The 21,624-nt window shown below is 45.4% G+C and overlaps 1 protein-coding gene across 1 annotated transcript in view; it reads right to left on the bottom strand.

The window, feature by feature from the left end:
- SBF2 (SET binding factor 2) overlaps positions 1 to 21,624 on the bottom strand; it is a 483,108-nt gene that overhangs the window by 429,095 nt on the left and 32,389 nt on the right. The window lies entirely within an intron of this gene.

Raw genomic sequence — 21,624 nt, 5'->3', positions numbered from 1 at the left:
CATGGCGGACAATGTATGTGCAAGCTGCCATGTGGCCCAGCAGACGCAGGCAAACCCTAGCTGTAGTCACGAGGAACTCGGACACCTCTGCAATAAGGTCTGTCAATGTCCAAAACCTTTCTAGCAGCAGGAATGCTCTTGCGCAGGTCAAGTTGAGCACCACTCCGATTAATTCTATTCTTTGCATTGTCATTCACCAGTAGGCCCAGGGAGTGGCATGTGGCTTGCAGTACCACGACATCCTTTTGGATCTGGAGTGGCCTTTGACCAGCCAGTCGTCAAGGTACAGGTAGATCTGGATACCCTGGCGCGGGAGGTAAGCCGCCACCACCTTTCAGTGCTGTCACCAGGCAAACGGGAGGATCGTAAATTAGTTCTACAAAGTTCGGAAGAACGGAGAACAAAACAATGCTAGCTGAAGCAGCAGATGTTCCAGCACCGTCACTGGCAGCAAGAAGGAACTGAAGGTGGGGGGGAGCCGGTGGCGCCCTTTATACCGCACCATACGGGTGCTACTCCAGAAGGTGGCAGAGCTGGTCCCCTATGGATACCACTGGGGAAAATACTTCCGGCACCAGTGCATGTGGCGAGCACACACACCTAATATGGAATGGACATGAGCAAGCACTCAAAGAAGAACTGGAGGTTATTTTTGTGCTTATGGAGCAAGTACCAAAATGATGATTCTGGTCTATAGATTACCAGATTATAAAGAGGATCTAACTTGTGAGTTCTCCGAGTTAATATCAATGCTGCCATTGGAGTTTTTGCAGATTATTACCCTTAGGTATATACCTCTCTCCAACAACTGAAATGAGCAGCTATGTCTCATTCTGGAAGCAATGGATTTATGGGTTTTATTCAGCAAATCAGATAGAGTTTCTTAACGTTGAGGAAGATGAGCAGACCAAATACTCAGATCACCCCAGTTTTGTTGAAATAAGTAATTATTCAGCATTTATACTGTGGTAGCACCTAGAGGCCTCATCCAGGTTGGACCCTATTGTGCAAGGTACTGTACAAACATACAGAAAGTGACAGTCCCCACCCCAAAGAGTTTACCATCTAAAAGACAAGACATAACAGTGGATGAGACAAACAAGGGGCCACGTGGGTGAGAGACGTGGTAATAAAACAAAGTTTGAGGTTCAGGGCATTTTAATCTGCAAAGAGAAATGAAATGAATCTCAAGGTTCTATCTTATCAATATCCTCCTTGTTCAATTTACATCACATGCAAAAAACTTGCCATATCCTGTTACGGGAAGTGACTGAGAGCCTGGAGTTCCAGTAAAATAGTATTAAATGAGTCTTGGCTGTGGATCAACCTTCTTTCGATTTGTTTATTTAGTTTCTTTCCATAACTGGGATCCATTGCAATTCTGACAGAGGAGGAACTAAAGATCTACCATGGAACATCAATACAGAAATATTGAGACCATGAGGAGCTTAAAACTGAATTGTTTTTTATTACAAATCTGAAAAATGAAGAAAGCCAAGAAACAGACTCCCTCTAACTAGTTTAGGATACATGTCTACCCAGTGAGTTCATCCAAAGCTTTTTGATGTCTGTCAGGTAACTAGCATTATGTGAGTTCACATCAACAGCATGCACATGGCATACTTGTTGTTTTAAATTTGCATGATGTGAACACACAACAGCTTACTGCAAACTGAGGGCATAGCATTCTCCAGGAGTATCCCATGGTCCTTTTCATGGCTGAGCAATATGCATTATGGGATTGTTTTAGCTGTGAATTGTGGGAAGCTAAGTGGGTTCAATTTTTTTTTAAATCCCATGTTTCTGCTGACTCCACACCATACTTCCTCTTCACCTGCCAGGGTGCAGAATTTATAATTAGAAAGAGGTATTTTTCCATGAAATGGTTGACCGAGTGGCAGGTTTACATATATAATTTCAGGGTGGTCTGGAAGGGTCCATGATGCAAGGATCTTTCAGAATTCAGTTCTATTTAAATGAATGGAGAAAGGACTGTTTGTCCCCAGGACCACTGCAGACATTAATAGTGTGGAGGTGGTCCAGTTATTCTGAGAGATCCCACTTATCTTCTGATGCCCTCATTAATGAAGCTATACACAGGCTGCTTGGACAGAAAGAAGGAACATTTTAACTATCATCTGAGTAGCTGCAGAACGGATGACAAGTGTGCATTTGGCCGTTTGAGATTGTGCTGCTTATGGAATAGGTTGGAAGCATCAGAAAAAAAGTTTTGGCCATTATAGCTGCATTTGGTGTTCTGCACACTATTTGTGAGAACCAGGAAGAAAGCTTTAACAATGGGTGGGAAGCTGAGGTTCAGAGACGTGCTTGACAATTTGAGCAGCCAACAAGGCACCCACAGAAAATGCTAACACCTGCAGAAATATTGTCAAGGTTGCCTGTTGTTCATATTTTGAGTCTCATGCCTGAATATGTGCAGCTGTTAGCCCATGGAGGAGTCCGTTGGGATAGATACATTGCAAGTACTGAGGTACTGTGTATGGTTGGTGGAAGTGGAGAGTTCCCTAGGTCCTTCGGTAAAACCATATGAATTATTACAGCTTTACTTAAAGGATTTTTTGAATTAACTGCAATAATGTTTCACGATTATAAACAGTTTTTATTATGAAAGAACAAAAAAAACAAAAAAGTTTTAATTGAACCAATGGAAAAATAATGTATTTTCAAATATAGAAGCATTTAACTGAACAATTTACTACCTAATCAACTATAAACAAACCTTAATTAAAGCAACAGTAGAATACAAAATGTGTAAACAAAACAAGATGGGGTGTGTGAGGGTGGGTTTAAAGTCCCAGGCAACTATATACCTTCCCAATTATATACCTGTCTCTTTTAGTCTGAGTGGGCTCTGGGGTTAAGTCCTGCAGCTCAAAATTGCTGCAGGGCTCAAAAGTGCTGGGCTCTCAGGGCCGACTCTAGGATTTTTGCCGCCCAAGGCAAACACAATTTTGCCCCCCCCCTCCCCCCCGTTTTTTAATTACCCCCACCCCCGGCCCCGCCTCAACTCCGCCCCTTCCCCAAATCCCCAGCCCTGCCTGCTCCCCCCAGGCTCTCAAGCCTGGGAGGGAGAGCAGTGGCGCGCGAAACAACTGTTTAGCGCGCCGCGGCCGCTCGGGATCTCCCCCTCCCTCCCAGGTTTGAGAGCCTGGGAGGGAGGGGGAGACTCCGAGTGGCCGCGGCACGGGCGCCGCTTCTCCCCCTCCCTCCCAGGCTCTCAAACCTGGGAGGGAGGGGGAGCAGCGGCGCGCGAAACAGCTGTTTCGCGCGCCGCGGCCGCTCGGGATCTCCCCCTTCCTCCCAGGTTTGAGAGCCTGGGAGGGAGGGCGAGTAGCGGCGCGCGAGCGGCAGCGGAGGTGAGCTAGGGTGGCCGGGGCACATTTTTAGGGGCGGCATTCTGGCGCCGGCCATGCCGCCCCTAAAAATGTGCCGCCCCAAGCACCAGCTTGTTTTGTTGGTGCCTAGAGCCGGCCCTGTGGGCTCTTGATGCCCAGAAGTTAGTTCTTAAAAGGGAATAGTCGCTGGTAGCACTGCCGGAAGAGTTCCTGCTGATCCCAGTAGCCAGTATTGTCCAAGGGCTGAAGGACATGGCTAGGTCACAAATTACAGGACTGCAGGGTCTGCTGGCCTAGCAGGAGTATGTTTTGGAGCAGAGCATTCTGGCTCAGGATAGCATCCATAAGCTGCCTCTGCATCTCCTTCTCTTTCCATGCTCTCCTTGGCAATGGTGATACAGTCATTGGCCACTGCCACACTGTCCCTGGCCACTAGGACAGAGTGCTTGGCCACTGCCACAATCTCCTGTGAGAGCTGCATTTCTTACTCCCTCTGGGTCCTTATATACTCCCTCCACTTCCTAGCCAGTCTGATTTTTCTCTGAGACTCCACCACAAGTTCTGCAAACATCTCATCCGGGTCTTCCTTTTTTACCCCCTACGGCTGGCCTGCCTCTCAACAGTACACAGAGACCCCATCCTTAATGGTTTGACTGATGCAGATGCTGTGGCTGTGGGAGTATAGGGAAAAAGTGACTTATTGTTCATATTCCAAACAGGCAAATATATGCATATTTAAAAAATGATACAGTACTTTACCTCCTTGCGACTCTTCACAGTCCTGGGGGGAACCTGAGAGCTGCTAAGTGGTCCGAATGTGAGAACAGTGCTAAGTGCATTGGGATTTCTGTCTGTTGTACATGCTGTTCAGAAGGTTGCAGGGGTAGGGTGGGGTGGAATTATGTTTCCGTTTTGGTTTTGCAGTATTGTTTGTACCTTTACCATTTATACCCATATAACCAAACTTCTTTTCCTGTAACCATGTCTCAAACTGCTGAATCCCACACAAATAAATGCTATTGTTATAAAAATCTGCATCGGGAGGAGATGCAAGGTAGAGACTGCAGCTGCACTATGCTGGAGGCTGCTATTTTGAGATGGCAAAAAGGGGGGGGAAAGAGGGGTTTTGCTGGTCAGGACAATTTGAGAAGGGGAAAGAAAAATAGGCAGATGGGCAAATGCCTTCCATGCTGCAGTTCTAAAAACTGTCAGTAGTCGTGGCTTTAGCGTGCCACAGAGGCCAACTGTCCAGGAAGAGCAGCTGGCATTTGTTAAACAAGTACAAAAGGGCCCAACGGATAGCATGGGCCAAGCGAGGAAAGAAGAGAGGTGAGGGCTGGATACTTGGAAGGGCTCCTAGCTCACATCCACCTACAACAGCTGTAGCCACAGGAAGCCAGAATGTCAGTATAGCATGATGTTAATTAATTGTAAAGATAGGTACATACATGCTTAAGTTCCCTCCAAGAGATCTGACTCTTCAGTCCTAGCATTAGGTTTCTGGCTCATCTGATGCAGGACAGGAATTGGGAGTCTGTTGCAGCAGGGCAAGACTGGGGCTGGTTTTCCAGCTGTCTGGAGTCAGAGTCCTGACTTCTCTTGGTTCCCAGGGGATTTCTCCTCTCCACCATTCTCCAATAGATCTTGCCAGTCATCCCCAGTGAGGTGGAGAGTGCGAGCAGCAGGCTCCAAATGGTGTCTAGGATGGGTTGTGTTATAATTGTGCCATATCCTATCAGTTCATCGTAAAATGTCCAGGTCACATATCCATTGCCAGATTGTCTCCTTTTCTCTCTTGTATCCATGTACTTTCTCCTGAGCAGCTTGCTTTTTATCTGGTACTGTTCACCATCCCAGGTGTAACCCTTCATGGGCATCTGCTTTGCAATGTTCAAAAAAGATCTTTATTCCAGTGGCTGGCCACAAGAGCTTCCTGAACTGACAATTCTCCCCAGATGGAAACAAAATGTAAGCTCACAGCACAGCCCCAAGCAGCTGCATGAGGTATGTTGTGGGGCTTCTGGAGTGTTATCGCGGTTGTTAAAAATGCTAATACAATGGGATCCAGGGACAAATGGGAAAAATCTAGCTCTAGGCCAGCTTTTAAAGTGGGGGGGGGGGGGGGAGCGGGGGAAGGCATCATCCTGGAAACTTGATATCACAGCATGGGAGAGCACACAAGTCAAGAGACAGGTCAGTAATGGTCAAGCTTCAAAGCACTGTAGAATAGCCATTTGGAGCATGTAAAAAGCAGTGCTCAGCAATTGCATCCTCATGAACAATATACCAAACCAATTAAATTCAAAGCAAACTTTGTCCACTTTGCAAGAAGACTCCAAAGTTCATGATAAATGAGGAGATAGCGCACAGTGATGGACCGCATAATTTGTACACAAGCATTTTCAAACCAGATTAACTTGATTTGATCTAGTTTAAAACAAAAACAAACAAACAAACAAAAAACCACACGCGGACAAATCTTCAGTGTCATCTACCATGGTGTCCTCAAACAAAAACTACACTCTTGCAGGTTTATCCTGGCATGCATAACATGTAAGGCTATGTATACACTATAGCTTACATTGGTATAAGTTATGTCGCTCAGGGCTGTGAATAAGCCACTCCCCCGAGCGACGTAAGTTATACCGACCTAGGCGCCGGTGTGGACAGTGCTATGTCAATGGGAGAGCTTCTCCTGCTGACATAGCTATCACCGCTCCCAGGGGCTGCAGTAATTAAGCCAACGGACAGCTCTCTCCCCTTAGCTCAGAACATCTGCACTAGCAGCACGGCATCAATGCAGATGCACCACTGTAAGCTCTGTAATGTAGCCATAGCCTTAGTCTCTCTTAAAAAGATCCTCTGAAAGCCTGACTACTTCCAAGGCAGTCAAGAAGTTTTCATCTAAAGACTCTTAACTGATCCGGAAAAAATTCTTTATGACATTAAAGAATAAAGTTGTGTCACTTGAAGGACTCAACATATGTATAGAATTCTGTGTTTTCTTTGGCAAGGTGTCCCTAGCCTCTGTCTGTCAGAGGGTGGAGATGGATGGCAGGAGAGAGATCACTTGATCATTGCCTGTTAGGTTCACTCCCTCTGGGGCACCTGGCATTGGCCACTGTCGGTAGACAGGATACTGGGCTAGATGGACCTTTGGTCTGACCCGGTACGGCCTTTCTTATGTTCTTATGAGTTTCATTCCCATGCACTTGCAGTATTGACATGCAATTATCAAGGCATTGATTTTCAAAGTCAGCTATAACACTGTATATATTTCACCATAATATGGGCTATGTGTAAAAGACAGTTACCTTTTCCGTAACTGGTATTCTTCAAAATGTGTTGCTCATGTCTAATCCACAGTAGGTGTGCGTGCTTGCCACGTGCACCGGTGCCAGAAATTTTTCCACTAGCAGTACCCGTGGGGGGGGAGAGCGTCCCCCGCGACCCCTGGAGTGGCGCCTGCCTGGCACAGTATGAGGGGAGCTGCGCGCTCCCCCCACCCTCAGTTCCTTCTTGCCAGACAACTCCAGCAGCGGGGAAGGAGGGCGGGATGTGGAATAGACATGAGCAACACATCTCGAAGAACATCAGTTACGGAAAAAGTAACTGTCTTTTCTTCTTTGAGTGATTGCTCATGTGTATTCCACAGTAGGTGATTCCAAGCTGTATCTGCTGGAGGTGGGTAGGAGTTCACAAGTTCTCGGGACGGAGTACCGCCCTGCCGAACCCGGCGTCACCCCTGGTTTGGGAGACTATCGCATAGTGCGAGGTGAACGTGTGAACCAAAGACCACGTGGCGGCCTTACAAATGTCCTGAATAGGGACGTGGGCCACAAAGGCAGCCGACGAGGCCTGCGCCCACGTCGAGTGTGCCCTAACAATAGGCAGCAGGGGAACACCCGCCAGCTCATAACAGGAGTGGATACATGAAGTGATCCAGTTGGACAGTCACTGAGTGGAAATTGGCTGGCCTCTCGCGCGCTCAGCTGAGGCGACAAACAGCTGTGAGGACTTTCTGAATGGCTTGGTTCGCTCGAGGTAGAAAGCCAGAGCCTGCCTCACATCGAGCATGTGGAGGCGGCGTTCCTCATTAGTCGCGTGAGGTTTGGGGCAAAGGACTGGTAGAAAAATGTCCTGACCCATGTGCTAGGCGGAGACCACCTCCGGGACGAATGCCGGGTGTGGGCGGGGCTGGATCTTGTCCTTATGAAACACAGTATACGGTGGTTTGGAGGTCAGGGCCCTGAGCTCCGAGACCCGCTTGGCCGACATGATAGCAACCAGGAAGGCCACCTTCCATGAGAGTTGAGACCAGGAACATGTGGCCAGCGGCTCAAACGGGGGCCCTGTAAGCCGAGCCAGCACCAGATTCAGGTCCCACTGCAGGACCAGGGGCTTAGAATACGGGTAAAGCCAGTCCAACCCGTTAAGGAACCGGATGGTCATAGCATGGGAGAACACTGTGTGTCCTTGCACCGGGGGATGCAAAGTCAATATGGCTGTCAGATGCACCCTGACCGACGAGGGTGCCAGGCCCTGGGCCCTCAGGCAGAGGAGGTAATCGAGGATAAGCTGGATCGGGGCAGCCGTTGGGGATACACCTTGGTCCGTCGCCCACCTAGCAAAACGAGACCACTTCGCCATGTAAAAGCGGCGAGTGGAGAGCCGTCTACTCTCAAGGAGGACGCGCTGAACCGAAGCCGAGCATGTCCTCTCCTCGCCACCTAGCCACTGAGCAGCCACGCCGTGAGGTGAAGAGCTGCCAGGTTGGGGTGGAGGAGACGGCCCCGGTCCTGAGAGAGCAGGTCCAGGCGGAGCGGCAACGGCCACGGTGGAGCCACCGCCAGGCCCAAGAGGGTCCTATACCAGTGCTGCCTGGGCAACGCCGGGGCAATGAGGAGGATCCTGGCCTTGTCTGTCTTTATTTTCTCTATGATCCTGCTGATCAGCGGGAATGGGGGGGAAGGTGTATAGGAGTTGGCCTGACCAAGGCAGGATAAAAGCATCGGAGATAGCGCCCCTCCCCAGGCCCCCCTGGAGCAGAACCAGGGGCATCGTCGGTTCTGTCGGGTCGCGAATAGGTCCACCTAGGGAGTTCCCCACCTCCGGAAAAGCTGGAAGGCCACATCCGGGTGTAGGGACCACTCGTGCTGAGAGGAAAAGTCCCTGCTCAAGCGATCTGCCCTCACGTTCCGGGCGCCCGGTAGGTGAAAGGCTTTTAGGTGGATGTCGTGGGCTATACAGAAGTCCCACAGGCTGAGGGCTTCGTGGCAGAGGGCGGAGGATCGGGCCCCGCCGTGCTTGTTGATATAGAATATCGAGGCCGTGTTGTCCATGAGAACCCTGACTACCTTGCCCTTCAGGTGCGAGCGGAAGGCCGTACACGCCAGCTGCACCGCCCTGAGTTCCTTGACGTTTATGTGAAAGGTCAGGTCTTGCAGAGACCACAGGCCTTGGGTCTGAAAACTCCCCACATGGGCTCCCCATCCCAGGTCCGATGCATCGGACACCAGCTCCACGGACAGGGCCCCGTCCCTGAACTGGACCCCTCGGATCATGTTGCTCGGTATGGACCACCAGCGTAGGGAGGCGGTCACCGAGTTCGGCATGGTGAGGACGTTGTCCAACCTGTCCGTGGCTTGGGAGAACTGCGAGGCCAGCCAGAGTTGTAGGGGCCTCATCCTGAGCCTGGCGTGGCGGACCACATATGTGCACGCTGACATGTGACCTAGCAGCTGTAGGCAGGACCTGGCTGTCGTCACCGGGAACCTTACGATCGAGTTGATGAGCCCTTTCAGGGTCTCGAACCTGTCTGGGGGGAGAGAGGCCCTGGCCGACATTGCGTCCAGGAGCGCCCCGATAAACTCTATGCAGTGGACCGGGACGAACGTGGACTTGGTGTTGTTTACCAACAGGCCCAGGGCGGTGCATGTGGACAGGAGGAGCTCCACATGAGCCTTAATCTCCTTTCAATCGCGCTCCCAGAGGGAGTCCTCGAACTTGGGGAGGAATCCCCAGAGATTAAACTCGTAGCGACCCAGGAGAGCCTGATGGTTTGGTACCCTCAGCTGGAAGCTTGACGACGAATAAATTTTTCTCCCAAAAGCATCCAGCCTTCGAGAGTCTTTGTTCTTTAGGGTCAGGGCTGGCTCCCCGTCGCTCCCTGTGGTTGACCGACTCGACCACCAATGAGTTGGGCACCGGGTGGGTATACAGATATTTGTGCCCCTTAGTGGGTACGAAGTACTTGCGCTCCGCCTTCTTAGAGATGGGAGCCAACAAGGCTGGTGTTTGCCACAGGGCATTTGAAATTTTCGCCACCCCTTCATGGAACAGCAAGGCCACCCTGCCCGGTGCCGAGGGGGACAGCACATTGAACAGGGAGTCTGAGGGCTCTTCCATTTCCTCAGCCTGGAGATGGAGGCTCGCTGCCACCCTTTTTAGTAAGTCTTGATGGGCCCGGTAGTCCTCTTGTGGGATGGAGGAGGCGGGGCCGCAATCAGCTCCTCCAGACGGGGTGAGGAGACCGGAGTGGTGCTTTGGGTGTCGGCCGGCACCAGAGGATCCACCACCTGGTCGGACTTCGGGCACGGCACCGAGGCAGTGGGGCCCATCGACTCTTTTCTTGGCGGTCTAGGGATGGAGGCTGATGGTGCTTCTGATGCCCCCGCCACCGAGCGAGCCCCCACCGGGGGCTGCGCCGGAGGCTGCGCCGGAGGCCGTGCCGGAGGCCACGGTGCCCAGTGGTACCACTGGGCCGGCCACGAAGCACGGTGCCATTGCACTTGCTGAGGCACCGGCGGGGCTGGCCGATCAGGCTGGCTAGCCTGGCCTGTAGACGGGCGACTGTGAGCGGAGGTCGGGCTGGTGTACGACACGCTGCTGCCTCCGGACCGGGAGTGGCGATGGTGCCGGGATCTAGGTCGACCACAGGACCGCAATCTCGAGAAGGGAGAACGGCACTGACGGTAGTAGCTGCTCCGCTAGCGATCTCAACGGGCGGGCCCACGACGGCGAGGAGCCGGCGATCGACGCCAGGAGCTACAGTGCCTTGGCGGAGACTTTGAACAGGATTCCGAGCAGGAATGGTGTCGATGGTCATGCCGCGACTGACTGCGGTACCGCCTTCAAGGCGAGGACCATTGGCAATGTCCGCCACGGTCCCATCTGAGCTCGCTCCGTGAAGGCGAGCAGTGCCGGGAGTCCCAATCGGATGGCACCCATCCAGACAGTCTGGCCGACGTCGAGGGCGATCCACATGGACTGAGCCCTGAATGGTCACTGGGCGGTGAGCAGTGTCGGGAACATTCCCTCGACCAAGACCGGTACCGAGCCGGCAGTGACTACGACGATCCCAGCAGCGGCTTGCCTCTGGAGCGTGGGGCCGACATTGGCGGCGCTCCCAGCACCGGCATGGACATGACGTCCTTAGCTTCCTGGAGGGCTTCGGGCAGAGATGGCATCCGGACAGGCCTGCTCCAAAGGAGCCAGGCTACTCCACTCCGCGTGAGTCGGAGGCCTAGGGCCCGATGGGGACCGAGGATTACCCGACATGGGTCTAATCTCTGTCCCAGACTTCCCTCGGTGCCGTTGCAAAGAGGGAGTCTTTCCAGGCCTCTAAAAGAAGACATTCAAGATTTATAACGGGACTGCTGAAAAATCCATAAGAAAACATACACATACACAGACTGTTTATAACTTATAAAATTGTTCAAGTTTATAAAAGCATAATTTAGTTGCACTTAATTTGCTTTTCCCTGAATTATTAGAAAACATTTCAAACTAATTCATAATCATAGGAATTAGCTTGCCATGTAAATCATTTCAGGATACCTATACTGCATATATTGCCCTGGTTCAATTTTCATAATCTTATGTTTAGGACAATAGACTACTAGATAAGAAACAAGTTATTCATTTCTCTTCCTCCTCCCATTTACACGGCCTTGAAGATTACAGCTTCTAATTTCTAACCAAGAAGAAACAACAAACCAGCTCCTGAAACATTTAAATAAATTGTTTACACTGCAGTGTATCACTAACAGCCTAGAACAGTTTAGTGTTTAATCCTTAGCTGACAATGCATTACCTACTCTCTGTATATATAAAATATAAAATCCCACATCAACGTTTAAAGGAACACCATCAACTTGAAATCTAGTCCATTTAAAAAAAAAAAAAAAAAAAGAAAGAGAGAGAGAGAGAGAGAGAGAGTTAAAAAGTAATTTCATGGTACTATATAGTATATATACACTATATACCTCCCTAAGACCACACCATTGTGGTTACAATTTTCCTATTTTGTTTCTTTATCTCCTCCTCTGTGGCTGTGTGAGAGACTCACACAAACAACGAGGGAAATGACTATATAGGCAAAACCATGTAACTGTGTTTTTGACAGCACTGTGTATCCTCCTATACCTTTATCTCTTTCTAAGTTCTCTGAGTTTGTCATGCCTCTTGTCTTTGCTTATCCCAGGATGGAATTTTGCATTTCTCCCACTGACGGACCAGGACCTGGGCTACACTGCCCTGAACATCAACTGTTCTTATCTTGCAGCTTCGACTGGATTCAGACACCTGTTGTTCATATGTTCAGGTGTTTGTGACCAGTATATAGAGCAGGGGTCGGCAACCTTTCAGAAGTGGTGCGCTGAGTCTTCATTTCACTCTAATTTAAGGTTTTGCGTGTCAGTAATACATTTTAACGTTTTTAGAAGGTCTCTTTCTCTAAGTCTATAATATATAACTAAACTATTGTTTTATGTAAAGTAAATAAGGTTTTTAAAATGTTTAAGAAGCTTCATTTAAAATTAAATTAAAATGCAGAGCCCCCCAGACTGGTGGCCAGGACCCGGGCAGTGTGAGTGCCACTGAAAATCAGCTCGCGTGCCAAAGGCAGCACGCGTACCATAGGTTGCCTACCCCGATATAGAGACAAAACAGCCTTCTTAAAACAAAAGTATTATTTAGGAGTAAGAACAAAGCTTGTAGAGAAAAATTACAATTTTAAAAACAACAATCTACCTACTAATTTAATGATATCATAGAGGCAGGCCTAACTTCTACAGACACTCCCAGCAGGAATCTGCATTTCACCCAGAGAACTACTGCCACTCTCTGGTAGGGTTGCCAACCCTTCAGGATTGTCCTGGAGTCTCCAATAATTAAAGATTACTCTTTAATTAAAGATAATATGTGATTAAACCTCCCGGAATTCATCCAACCAAAGTTGGTAACCTCACTCTCTGGAGAGAGTGTACCTTAAACAAAAAAAAGCTCTCTGGCAGGATTCAGTTTGGTTCTTGTTTTCTTTTGTTCTTGGCAGGTTCTTCGTCATTATTCTTCAAACAAATCTTGTAGGCTCAGAGCAGGAGACTGACCCAGAATCCTAAGAGACAATGGTTCTGACACTTTCTCTTACAACTCTGAAGTGAGTCAGTTGATGGTTATCTATCTGCAGCCATCTCCTCCTTCCTGCCTGCATTCCAGAGAAACCCCTATTGAGTTAAACCAATACAGTCATACAAAAACCACCTCAATAACCAGTATTAGCTCCAAATCCATCAGAGTATGTAGAATCAAAGGCAAATGAACTGTAAAAATAGAGAAGGGATAATCGCTCACTTGTAACACTCCTTCTCTGAAGATCCCGTATCACCAGGATTCCTGCTCTTGGGTCTCAGCTCCCTAACACAGGACAGGCTGCAGCTTCCCAAGCTCTTAAAGATCTCTAGCCCTTGGAGGCAGCCCCAATCTGAGACCCACTGCTTATGCTTCAGTGACCTTTCCTAGAGCATTCCAGAGCTCCTCCGATTCTAAATGTAACTCTCATTCTGAGCTAGGACAAGATTAGCTGAAAAAAATTAACTACTGGCTTTAAAATTTATGAGTCTATGAAAGATATTAGAAGCAGAACTATAGGTAAATTATCCCTTCTCTCAGCGTATCATATTTACTGGACTTTTACCCTGTGAAACTAAAAAGCACAAGGAGTCTCCACAAACCCACATATTTTCCAATCTTTTCCTAATAAAAAACAAAACAAAACAAAACAAGCACACAGACTGCATAAGGCAATTTTATACAACAGGGAAGTGCCTACCCACAACAGGAAGATGTGAAGTTGTGGGAAACATTGGAGCAACTGTTAAGAGCCAAAGGGAAATGTGTCCAGAAGGAAAGAGGTACAAGATCATTCCTCCTGGATATGCAGAAAGACATCAGTAGATGAGTGTCGATTGTTGATTCCAATCTGATTTCATGCATCAGCTCACTACTTAGCACACAAAGGATATATGTTATACTTTATTCAACTATTCCCTTCTGCTGCAGACAAAAACAGAGATGCAGTGAGTCACTGCAGTTGTTAGACACAAAACAGTGTAGAACAAGCAACGTGATATACCTAGAAAAATATATCTTTCAAAAAATGCCATTAAGACTTTAAAGTTCCTTCTTCAATGAGCAACAATGAATGTTTAAAGCCATTAAGACTTTAAAAGCAGAGACGCAAAGCTGAACTTTAGATACTGGATCAAGCATCTGCCTCAAGGCAACTCCTACCCAATATGTAGGCCAAACTGAAAGGAGTCTCATGTGCAGGCTCCAGGAGATACCACTTCAGTTTGTATCTCCTGAAGTTGGTCCTAAGGGGGTTAGCCTGCCTGCACCTCAAATGGCCAAAAATCTTTGATAACTAGGGAAGTTCCAGACTGTTCTGTGCTGGGGAACAGACTCAAGAGTAAGAATTCAGTCCATATGGTAAATTCAGAGTTTAAAATCATTTTATTTCAGTTCTTTTAATGCTAGGTGTTATCTGTAGCAACAGTTGTATTGCAATCCTTACTGCAATTTAAATTTGCACTCTCAAAGTCTGAGATATAAACTGCCATAATGGTGCATAAGAACGTGATTAACACTCTCTTCCAATCTGTAGTAAAAATATAGTCTTTACAGTTCAACATGGTTTATAGGCTTGTTTATTTCATTGCCTGATTTGAAGCACAGGATCCCTGCCATTAAAGCAAAAGATTGAATATCAGCATTAGAAAACAACTGTAGAGCTATTGCATAATTCAGAATATCATGTTGGTTCCTTACACTACTATAATCCTTTATATCATTTCTAAAACAAATATCCTGGCTGCTTTTGGAACCTTGTTTCTAGTGAACACATGCCATAAGTAGTAGGCAACCCATAAAGAAGTGAAGGGACTTTTTCTAGTTTGTACTGTCTATTCATATTTCAAAGTTAAACAAAAGAAAAAAGGAATGCAATAGGAAATAAGATATACCACAATTACACATTAAAATCTCATTAATCTGTACTTTGCTTAAGTGCACACTTTATAACCTGTACAAAAACATTGTTGCTTTTCCTCATCTTTCAGGAAAGGTCTAAAACAGGGGTTCTCAATCTTTTTCTTACTGAGGCCCCCTCAACATGCTATAAAAATTCCACAGCCCACCTGTGCCACAACTGTTTTTCTGCATATCCAGTAGATTGAAAGCCAGGGCCGGCATTAGGGGGTAGCAAGCAGGACAATTGTCCAGAGCCCCATGCCACAGGGGGCCCGCAAAGCTTAGTTGCTCAGGCTTTGGCTTTCTGCCCTGGGCCCCAGCAAGTCTAACACTGGCCCCTCTCTGGCTTATTTTGGAAGACACCCTGAAACCTGCTCGCGGGCCCCCAGGGAGCCCCAGACTTCTGGTTGAGAACCGCTCTTCTAAAAGATGTTGTAGTGGTCATAAATGCTTCCGTATATTTACTTAATACCCTACGTTTAATAGTATATTATGAAGTATCCTAAATAATTTAAACCAGCGGTTCTCAAACTTCATTGCACCATGACCCCCTTCTGACAACAAAAATTACTACACAACCCCATGTGTGGGGACCGAAGCCTGAGCTTCCTGCCCGGGGTTGGGGGCCCAAAGCCCAAGCCCCACCACCCCAGGGGAAGGGATAGCTCAGTGGTTTGAGCATTGGCCTGCTAAACCTAGGGTTGTGAGTTCAATCCTTGAGGGGGCCACTTAGGGATCTGGGGCAAAAATCTGTCTGGGGATTGGCCCTGCTTTGAGCAGGGGGTTGGACTAGATGACCTCCTGAGGTCCCTTCCAACCCTGATATTCTATGATTCTATGATATGTAACCTGAGCCCTGAAGCTCTTGGGCTTCGGCTTCATCCTCAGGCAGTAAGGCTCGGGCTTCAGCCCCAGGTGGTGGGCTTGGGCTCCAACTTCAGCCCTGGGCCCCAGCAAGTCTAATGCCAGCCCTAGTGACCACATTAAAAGTGGGTCACAGCCCACTTTTGGGTCCCGACCCACAGTTTGAGAATCCCTGATTTAAACTAAACCACAATTGACACAATAAGAGAACAAAGTACATTTTGTGTAGCATTACTTCTTAATTTATGATTTAAGCCACTTAATCAAGTCTCGAGAAGTGCTAAGCACATGCAACTCCTATTGACATCAATGTAAATGGAAGGTGTTCAGTGCCTCTTAAAATATGCCCTCACTAATTTGCAAAATTCAGTGGTTTACAATGGTCTCCCAGTCAGTGTGAATTAGTGAGGTTCTTAAACCAGATTATGAACTCCTTCTGGCAGGGACTTTGCATGTTGTTTTACACACAAACAAAATGTAATGTTGATGGGGCTGTAGAACAGTATCTAGGGCTAAAGATGGACACCTTACAAGCAACTAAGTAATAAATAAAAATACTAATATAGCTATAGAACAGAACAACAGCACCAGAAAACAGACTATTTTTCCAAACATATATTACGTTCTCCACATGTATGTTTGTTTTATATACTACAGTAAAAATAATTTGTTCATAAAGAAGGCCTAGCTCAAATAAATCCAATTAGAAAGTTAATTGCTACTAAATCTTCTTTCTTCTGTCTACAATATCACATCAGCATTCTTCCTAGTGTTGTAATATATTAATGCTTTGCCTTTTAAGGCATTTATTAAACAATGATATCACCTAAATTATTGAACTCGTCTAGAAACACGTGCATTTTTGTACTTGCACACACTTGATCTAACTGCAAATTACAAGTCCATGACTGTAGTATAGTTACACCCACTTATTTTTCCCTACAGTGCACATGTATACCTGCACCTAGATTAAATTTAGCATAAGCATCTATTTCAATGTGTGACTGTCTCATTATGTGAATTCTCATTCATTTCTCAAATTAGTCATGCAGATGCCATGCAATTCAACTGCGTTAGCTCAAGGACAAAAATGAGTACCCAGTATAGCATTAGGCATCAAAGCCTCCTTCTTTGATCCCTAACAAATGACACCGTCTGGGAGGGTAAGAAGCAGAGTTAAAATCTCCTTATAAATGATAAAAATATGCAGAGATGAGTAAAGCTAACTCGTCCTATCTACACACTCTCCTTTTAAAAGTTCTTTCTACAAGCAAGAACAGGCAGCTGGTTGTCTTGCAACTTTCCTAATATTAAACTGCTTTATATTGCTTCAGTGATCATTTATTTTATTTATTTATACAACAGATGCCAGTCCCACAGATTTAGAGGGTCAAATTTTAACACAAGTCACTCCTGTGGGAGTAACTCCACTGAAGCTAATAACATATTTACACAAGTGTAACAGCAGCATTTGATCAAAGGTACCCAATACAAATGTAAATAAGATTTTTGTTTTTTACACTGCAAGATAGCCATGTGGTCACATCATTTTTTTAAAGGAAATAAATTGAATATAAATTACACAGACACACATGGACATACCAGTCATCATCCAGAATTAAAAAAATAAATCAGCAAAGAGAGTTGAATGAGATTTTCTAATGTTATCATCTACTTAGATTATTCTTTTTCTGCCAACAACTGAAAACAACATGGCGAAGAGCTGTGGAAGCCGAGCTGAAAAACCTGGGGCACAGCTGGGGAACCATTGAAAGACTTGCCAGAAGCAGACAGGAGTGGAGGACTTCATCACTGCCCTAAACGCCAGATGATGATGATGATAGAAATATTAAAATGTAATTTCATTTTGAAGACATTTTAAAGTGTGCAAAATGCAATATATTCCTTTGCAATGGCATGAAGCTCTCTGACTTTGGTTTATGTGGGTGCAGACTGGATCCTTCTTTTCAAAACTGGAGGCCCTGATTCAGCAAAGCACTTAAGTATGTGCTTAAATCCATCCCTATTCAACAAAGCAGTTGCATGTCCATGAAGCTTAAGCACATGCTTCAGTGATCTGCAGAACTGAGTTCTTACTGGACCAATGTAAATTTCCTATTTTTAAGATTAGCACAGTCTCTCTGTATTATGTTTTATTTTGAAAGCTTTAAAGTTTCATAACACAGAAAAACAAAATATGCATTTGTCATAGTCCGAGCCAAAGGCAAAGCACTCTGGAATTTTGCTAGGCACTGTGTTGATGATCTGCTGATGTTGAGGTGTTGAAATAAAAAGCATTTCCAACTTTACCTTATGAGCAGTCCAAATGAGGGTCTGGAAAACCAGAAAAGAACACTGCAAAATTTTTACTGCTCTTTGAAATAATGAAAAAAGTCAACTCAGATGTAGAATATTGGTGATTTTTATTCTATACCTTGTTTTCAGTTATGTCAAAACAAATAGCTTGCCAAATGGAGAAACTATCATGCTAGTAGTAGTGAGTAACGTTCTTAATAAGTACACAGAATATATTATTCAGGAAGGGAGGGAGGGAGGTTTTCAAGAGTTTTCCCAATCATTTGCAGGGGGTTCACATTTTATAGTTTCTACATTCAACTACAAACAGCATGTGTGGTTAAATTCCATGCACCACTTAAGGTGGATATGTGGGGGAGTAAATAAGAAGGGGAAATTTCCCCATTTCCCTTATAAGTAACATGAGAGATTTCAGATGCATAATTAGGTTAGAATTTGGTCCAATATATCGACTATATAAAATATCCACTTGATAGGACATTTTAGCAGAGGTATGTATCATTCATTCCTCAGAGATTTCATGGCCTTTTTCATGACCAGAAAACATATAATTCATTGCACAGATAGAGAAATTCTGCTCTTAACTCAAACCCTTTTAACTTCAACCGGTTTTCACAGAGTGCAAGTCCTGGTTGAATTTGGTCCAATATATCTGCTATATAAATGTACTAAATGCAGGGCCGGCTCTAGGATTTTTGCCGCCCAAAGCAAAAACAATTTTGGCCGCGCCCCCCCCCCCCCGTTTTTTAATTACCCCACCCCCGGCCCCGCCTCAACTCCGCCCCTTCCCTGCCTCCTCCCCCCAGGCTCTCAAACCTGGGAGGGAGGGGGGACACTCCGAGTGGCCGCGGCGCGGGCGCTGCTTCTCCCCCTCCCTCCCAGGCTCTGAGGGAGGGGGAGCAGCGTTTCGCGCGCCGCCGCCGCTCGGGATCTCCCCCTCCCTCCCAGGTTTGAGAGCCTGGGAGGGAGGGAGGGAGGGGGAGACCCCGAGCGGCCGCGGCGCGCGAAACAGCTGATTCGCGCGCCGCTGCTCCCCCTCCCTCCCAGGCTTGAGAGCCTGGGAGGGAGGGCGAGTAGCGGCGCGCGAGCGGCAGCAGCAGCGGAGGTGAGCTAGGGCGGCCGGGGCACATTTTTAGGGGCGGCATTCTGGCGCCGGCCATGCCGCCCCTAAAAATGTGCCGCCCCAAGCACCAGCTTGTTTTGCTGGTGCCTAGAGGCGGCCCTGACTAAATGTACATTTAAAAAAACAGAGTATACATAAAAGTAGAAACAATTTAAATAAATTTTCCAATCATATTTATACATAGCTCAACGCCATAATGACACTGTATAATGTCCAAACCTTTTTCTAGCAGAGACTGGTAAAATCTTTTAAACAAGGAACATACTCAAGGTGGTGACAAAGCTTCAATATTAATGGACTAGGAGATGGATGATGAACTGTTGCAAATTAAGATACAAGGTTAAACAAACAAATTTGTGCCAATTAGTAAAACTATGATGGCAACAATAGCTGAAAATGAAGGTTGAATTAGTGTCACCAACTTTCCTAAGTGAGTGGCTCTCCAAATGATCTTGGAATAGTTCCTTTTGCTCAGTAAAGTGTAAACTTATTACACAATTCTTTACATATTGGTCCATCATTTAAAACTAGACTGGGCAAGGCAAAAGGAAAAATATTATTGGTAACACAAGATGACCTAACAGACATTTTCAAACTCAAAGTATTAGGACCCTCTTATGAAACAGCCATAGGTCTTTTCCATCTTTAAATTTCTGTTACTTTGTTTCATAAAATACCAAAAAGAGGAATGAAAAAAGACCTGTTAAGTCAGCTAATTCATCCCTCGCACAAAGCACAATTATTCACTGCAGTATATATTTTCTGGCCAAGTCATTTAGATTGTCTATAAAACATTGAATGTCAAGCTTAACTCAGATCTTCACATTTCTTTTTGCATAGAAAGAATTAAACCTAGTAAATTTCTGCAGGTATTACTTTTGGGTACAGTTTAATCAGTTTCAATTATCAGTATATGAAAGACAACATATATAACCAATTTGGGCAGGGTCCCTATTTACATTGTCCATGTGTACTAAAATGCTGTAATATAGCCAAGAAAAAGTTAATTTTAGGTTCTGTACAAAATAAAGTACAAAGATAAGGAAAATATTATGGACGGAGGGGAAGTGAGGGTATAATTCCTTTCCCTCTGACCAACAGTCTAATTCATATTATTTGCTAAAGATATAATATAAAATTGATTTATATTAAGTATATACATAAAACTAGGTTAACATTCATCCCTTACGTCTCATCAGTTTTCCTGTCTATAGTCCTATCCTTTTTATCTTTTATCTCCTTCACACATTGTAGTACAATTTTCTGTTGTGTAGTTACTGACAGTTTTTCCAAGATCAATGCTGCCCTCAAGATAGTTACCAGAACATGTTAAAACAGCATAATCTTATCCTTTCCCTTCAAACAACTGCCAGTGCTGCTTCTTCACTGCTGACATGTTACACTAGCCCAAGAACTGCAAAAACAATATTGTTCCCAAACCTGAGTTTCCTGGATGATGTACCAAAGACGTCATCTTCATGATAGCTCTAACTCTTCAATCCTAATAAGTTTCACATTTTTAATTTACCAAGTTTGGATGGCAATCAGAATTCAGCTGATCTTTAAAGCGGTTTAAACTGTTGTCCTTAATTCAACCTCTGAATAGCTGGTTTTTATAGTTTATTTTGGAAGTTCAAACTTGAAATGGTTTAGCTTAATGGATCGTTTGGAAAAAAAAGAACATTTTGTTCAAGCACTAAATAGGCTTTCCTCCAGAAAAAGAACATTTGTAGCATGAATATGTGAAAATACCTCAATTATTATTGTATATTTTAATTGAAATCTGTGTATTTAGTAGAGAATTCTAGTGTGCCTTTAAATCTGTTTGTTGACTGTAATAGTTTAACTAAAATTCCAAATATAATTAGAAATCAGATAGCGCCATTATTTTGTCTGTAATATTTATTTACCTAAAAATAAGGAAACTTTTGGTGTGATAAATAGTACAATAGTGTTACAATCTCCATTTCTTGAGACAAAATTAGATATAGTCCTACCGTTTGGCTCAGTAACAGACAACCTTTCCAGTTCAAATTATTCTATTCCCTCTCTTTGTACTGAGGCAAGAGAGTGACTTAAGACAAGGTTTGTTTAGGAATAATTAAGGTATATCCCGTGCAGAGGAAACTATGACAAAGAAGTCCTTGCCATTTGTTCAGACAACAAAAACAAAATTAAAAAGATGAGACCTCCTCCAATGTAATCATCCCAAACTGATGGATGGATGTTCAGCGTACTAGTTAAACCTTGTTAAGGAAGAAGCAGCAATCACACACCTAAAGAGTAGGGTTACCATCCCTCCAGGATTGACCTGGAGTCTTCAGGAATTAAAGATTCATTTTAAATTAAAGATTAGGTCATGTGATGAATTCTCCAGGAATACATCCAACCAAAATCGGCAACCCTACTAAAGAGCATTGTAGAAATTCAAAATTCTTCCATAATCATCAACCTCAAAAGACACTTGACTGAGGACTCAGGAAGGTTGTATCTCTACATTTTCAATCAACTACCATAATTATCCCAAATTTGTATTGAGCAGGAGGATGGCTTTGTGGTTCCCATTCTTCATTGTTAATTAAATGAAGTCAAATTTCTTCTGATGCTGCATTAGTAGAGTAATCAGCCTGTAATCTGTCAATTCCTTGAAAGCTC

This window comes from Emys orbicularis, chromosome 4 (assembly GCF_028017835.1).
Source record: "Emys orbicularis isolate rEmyOrb1 chromosome 4, rEmyOrb1.hap1, whole genome shotgun sequence".
Lineage (NCBI taxonomy): Eukaryota > Metazoa > Chordata > Testudines > Emydidae > Emys > Emys orbicularis.
The sequence above is the reverse complement of the archived record's forward strand: the minus strand, read 5'-3'. Positions and strand labels throughout refer to the sequence as shown.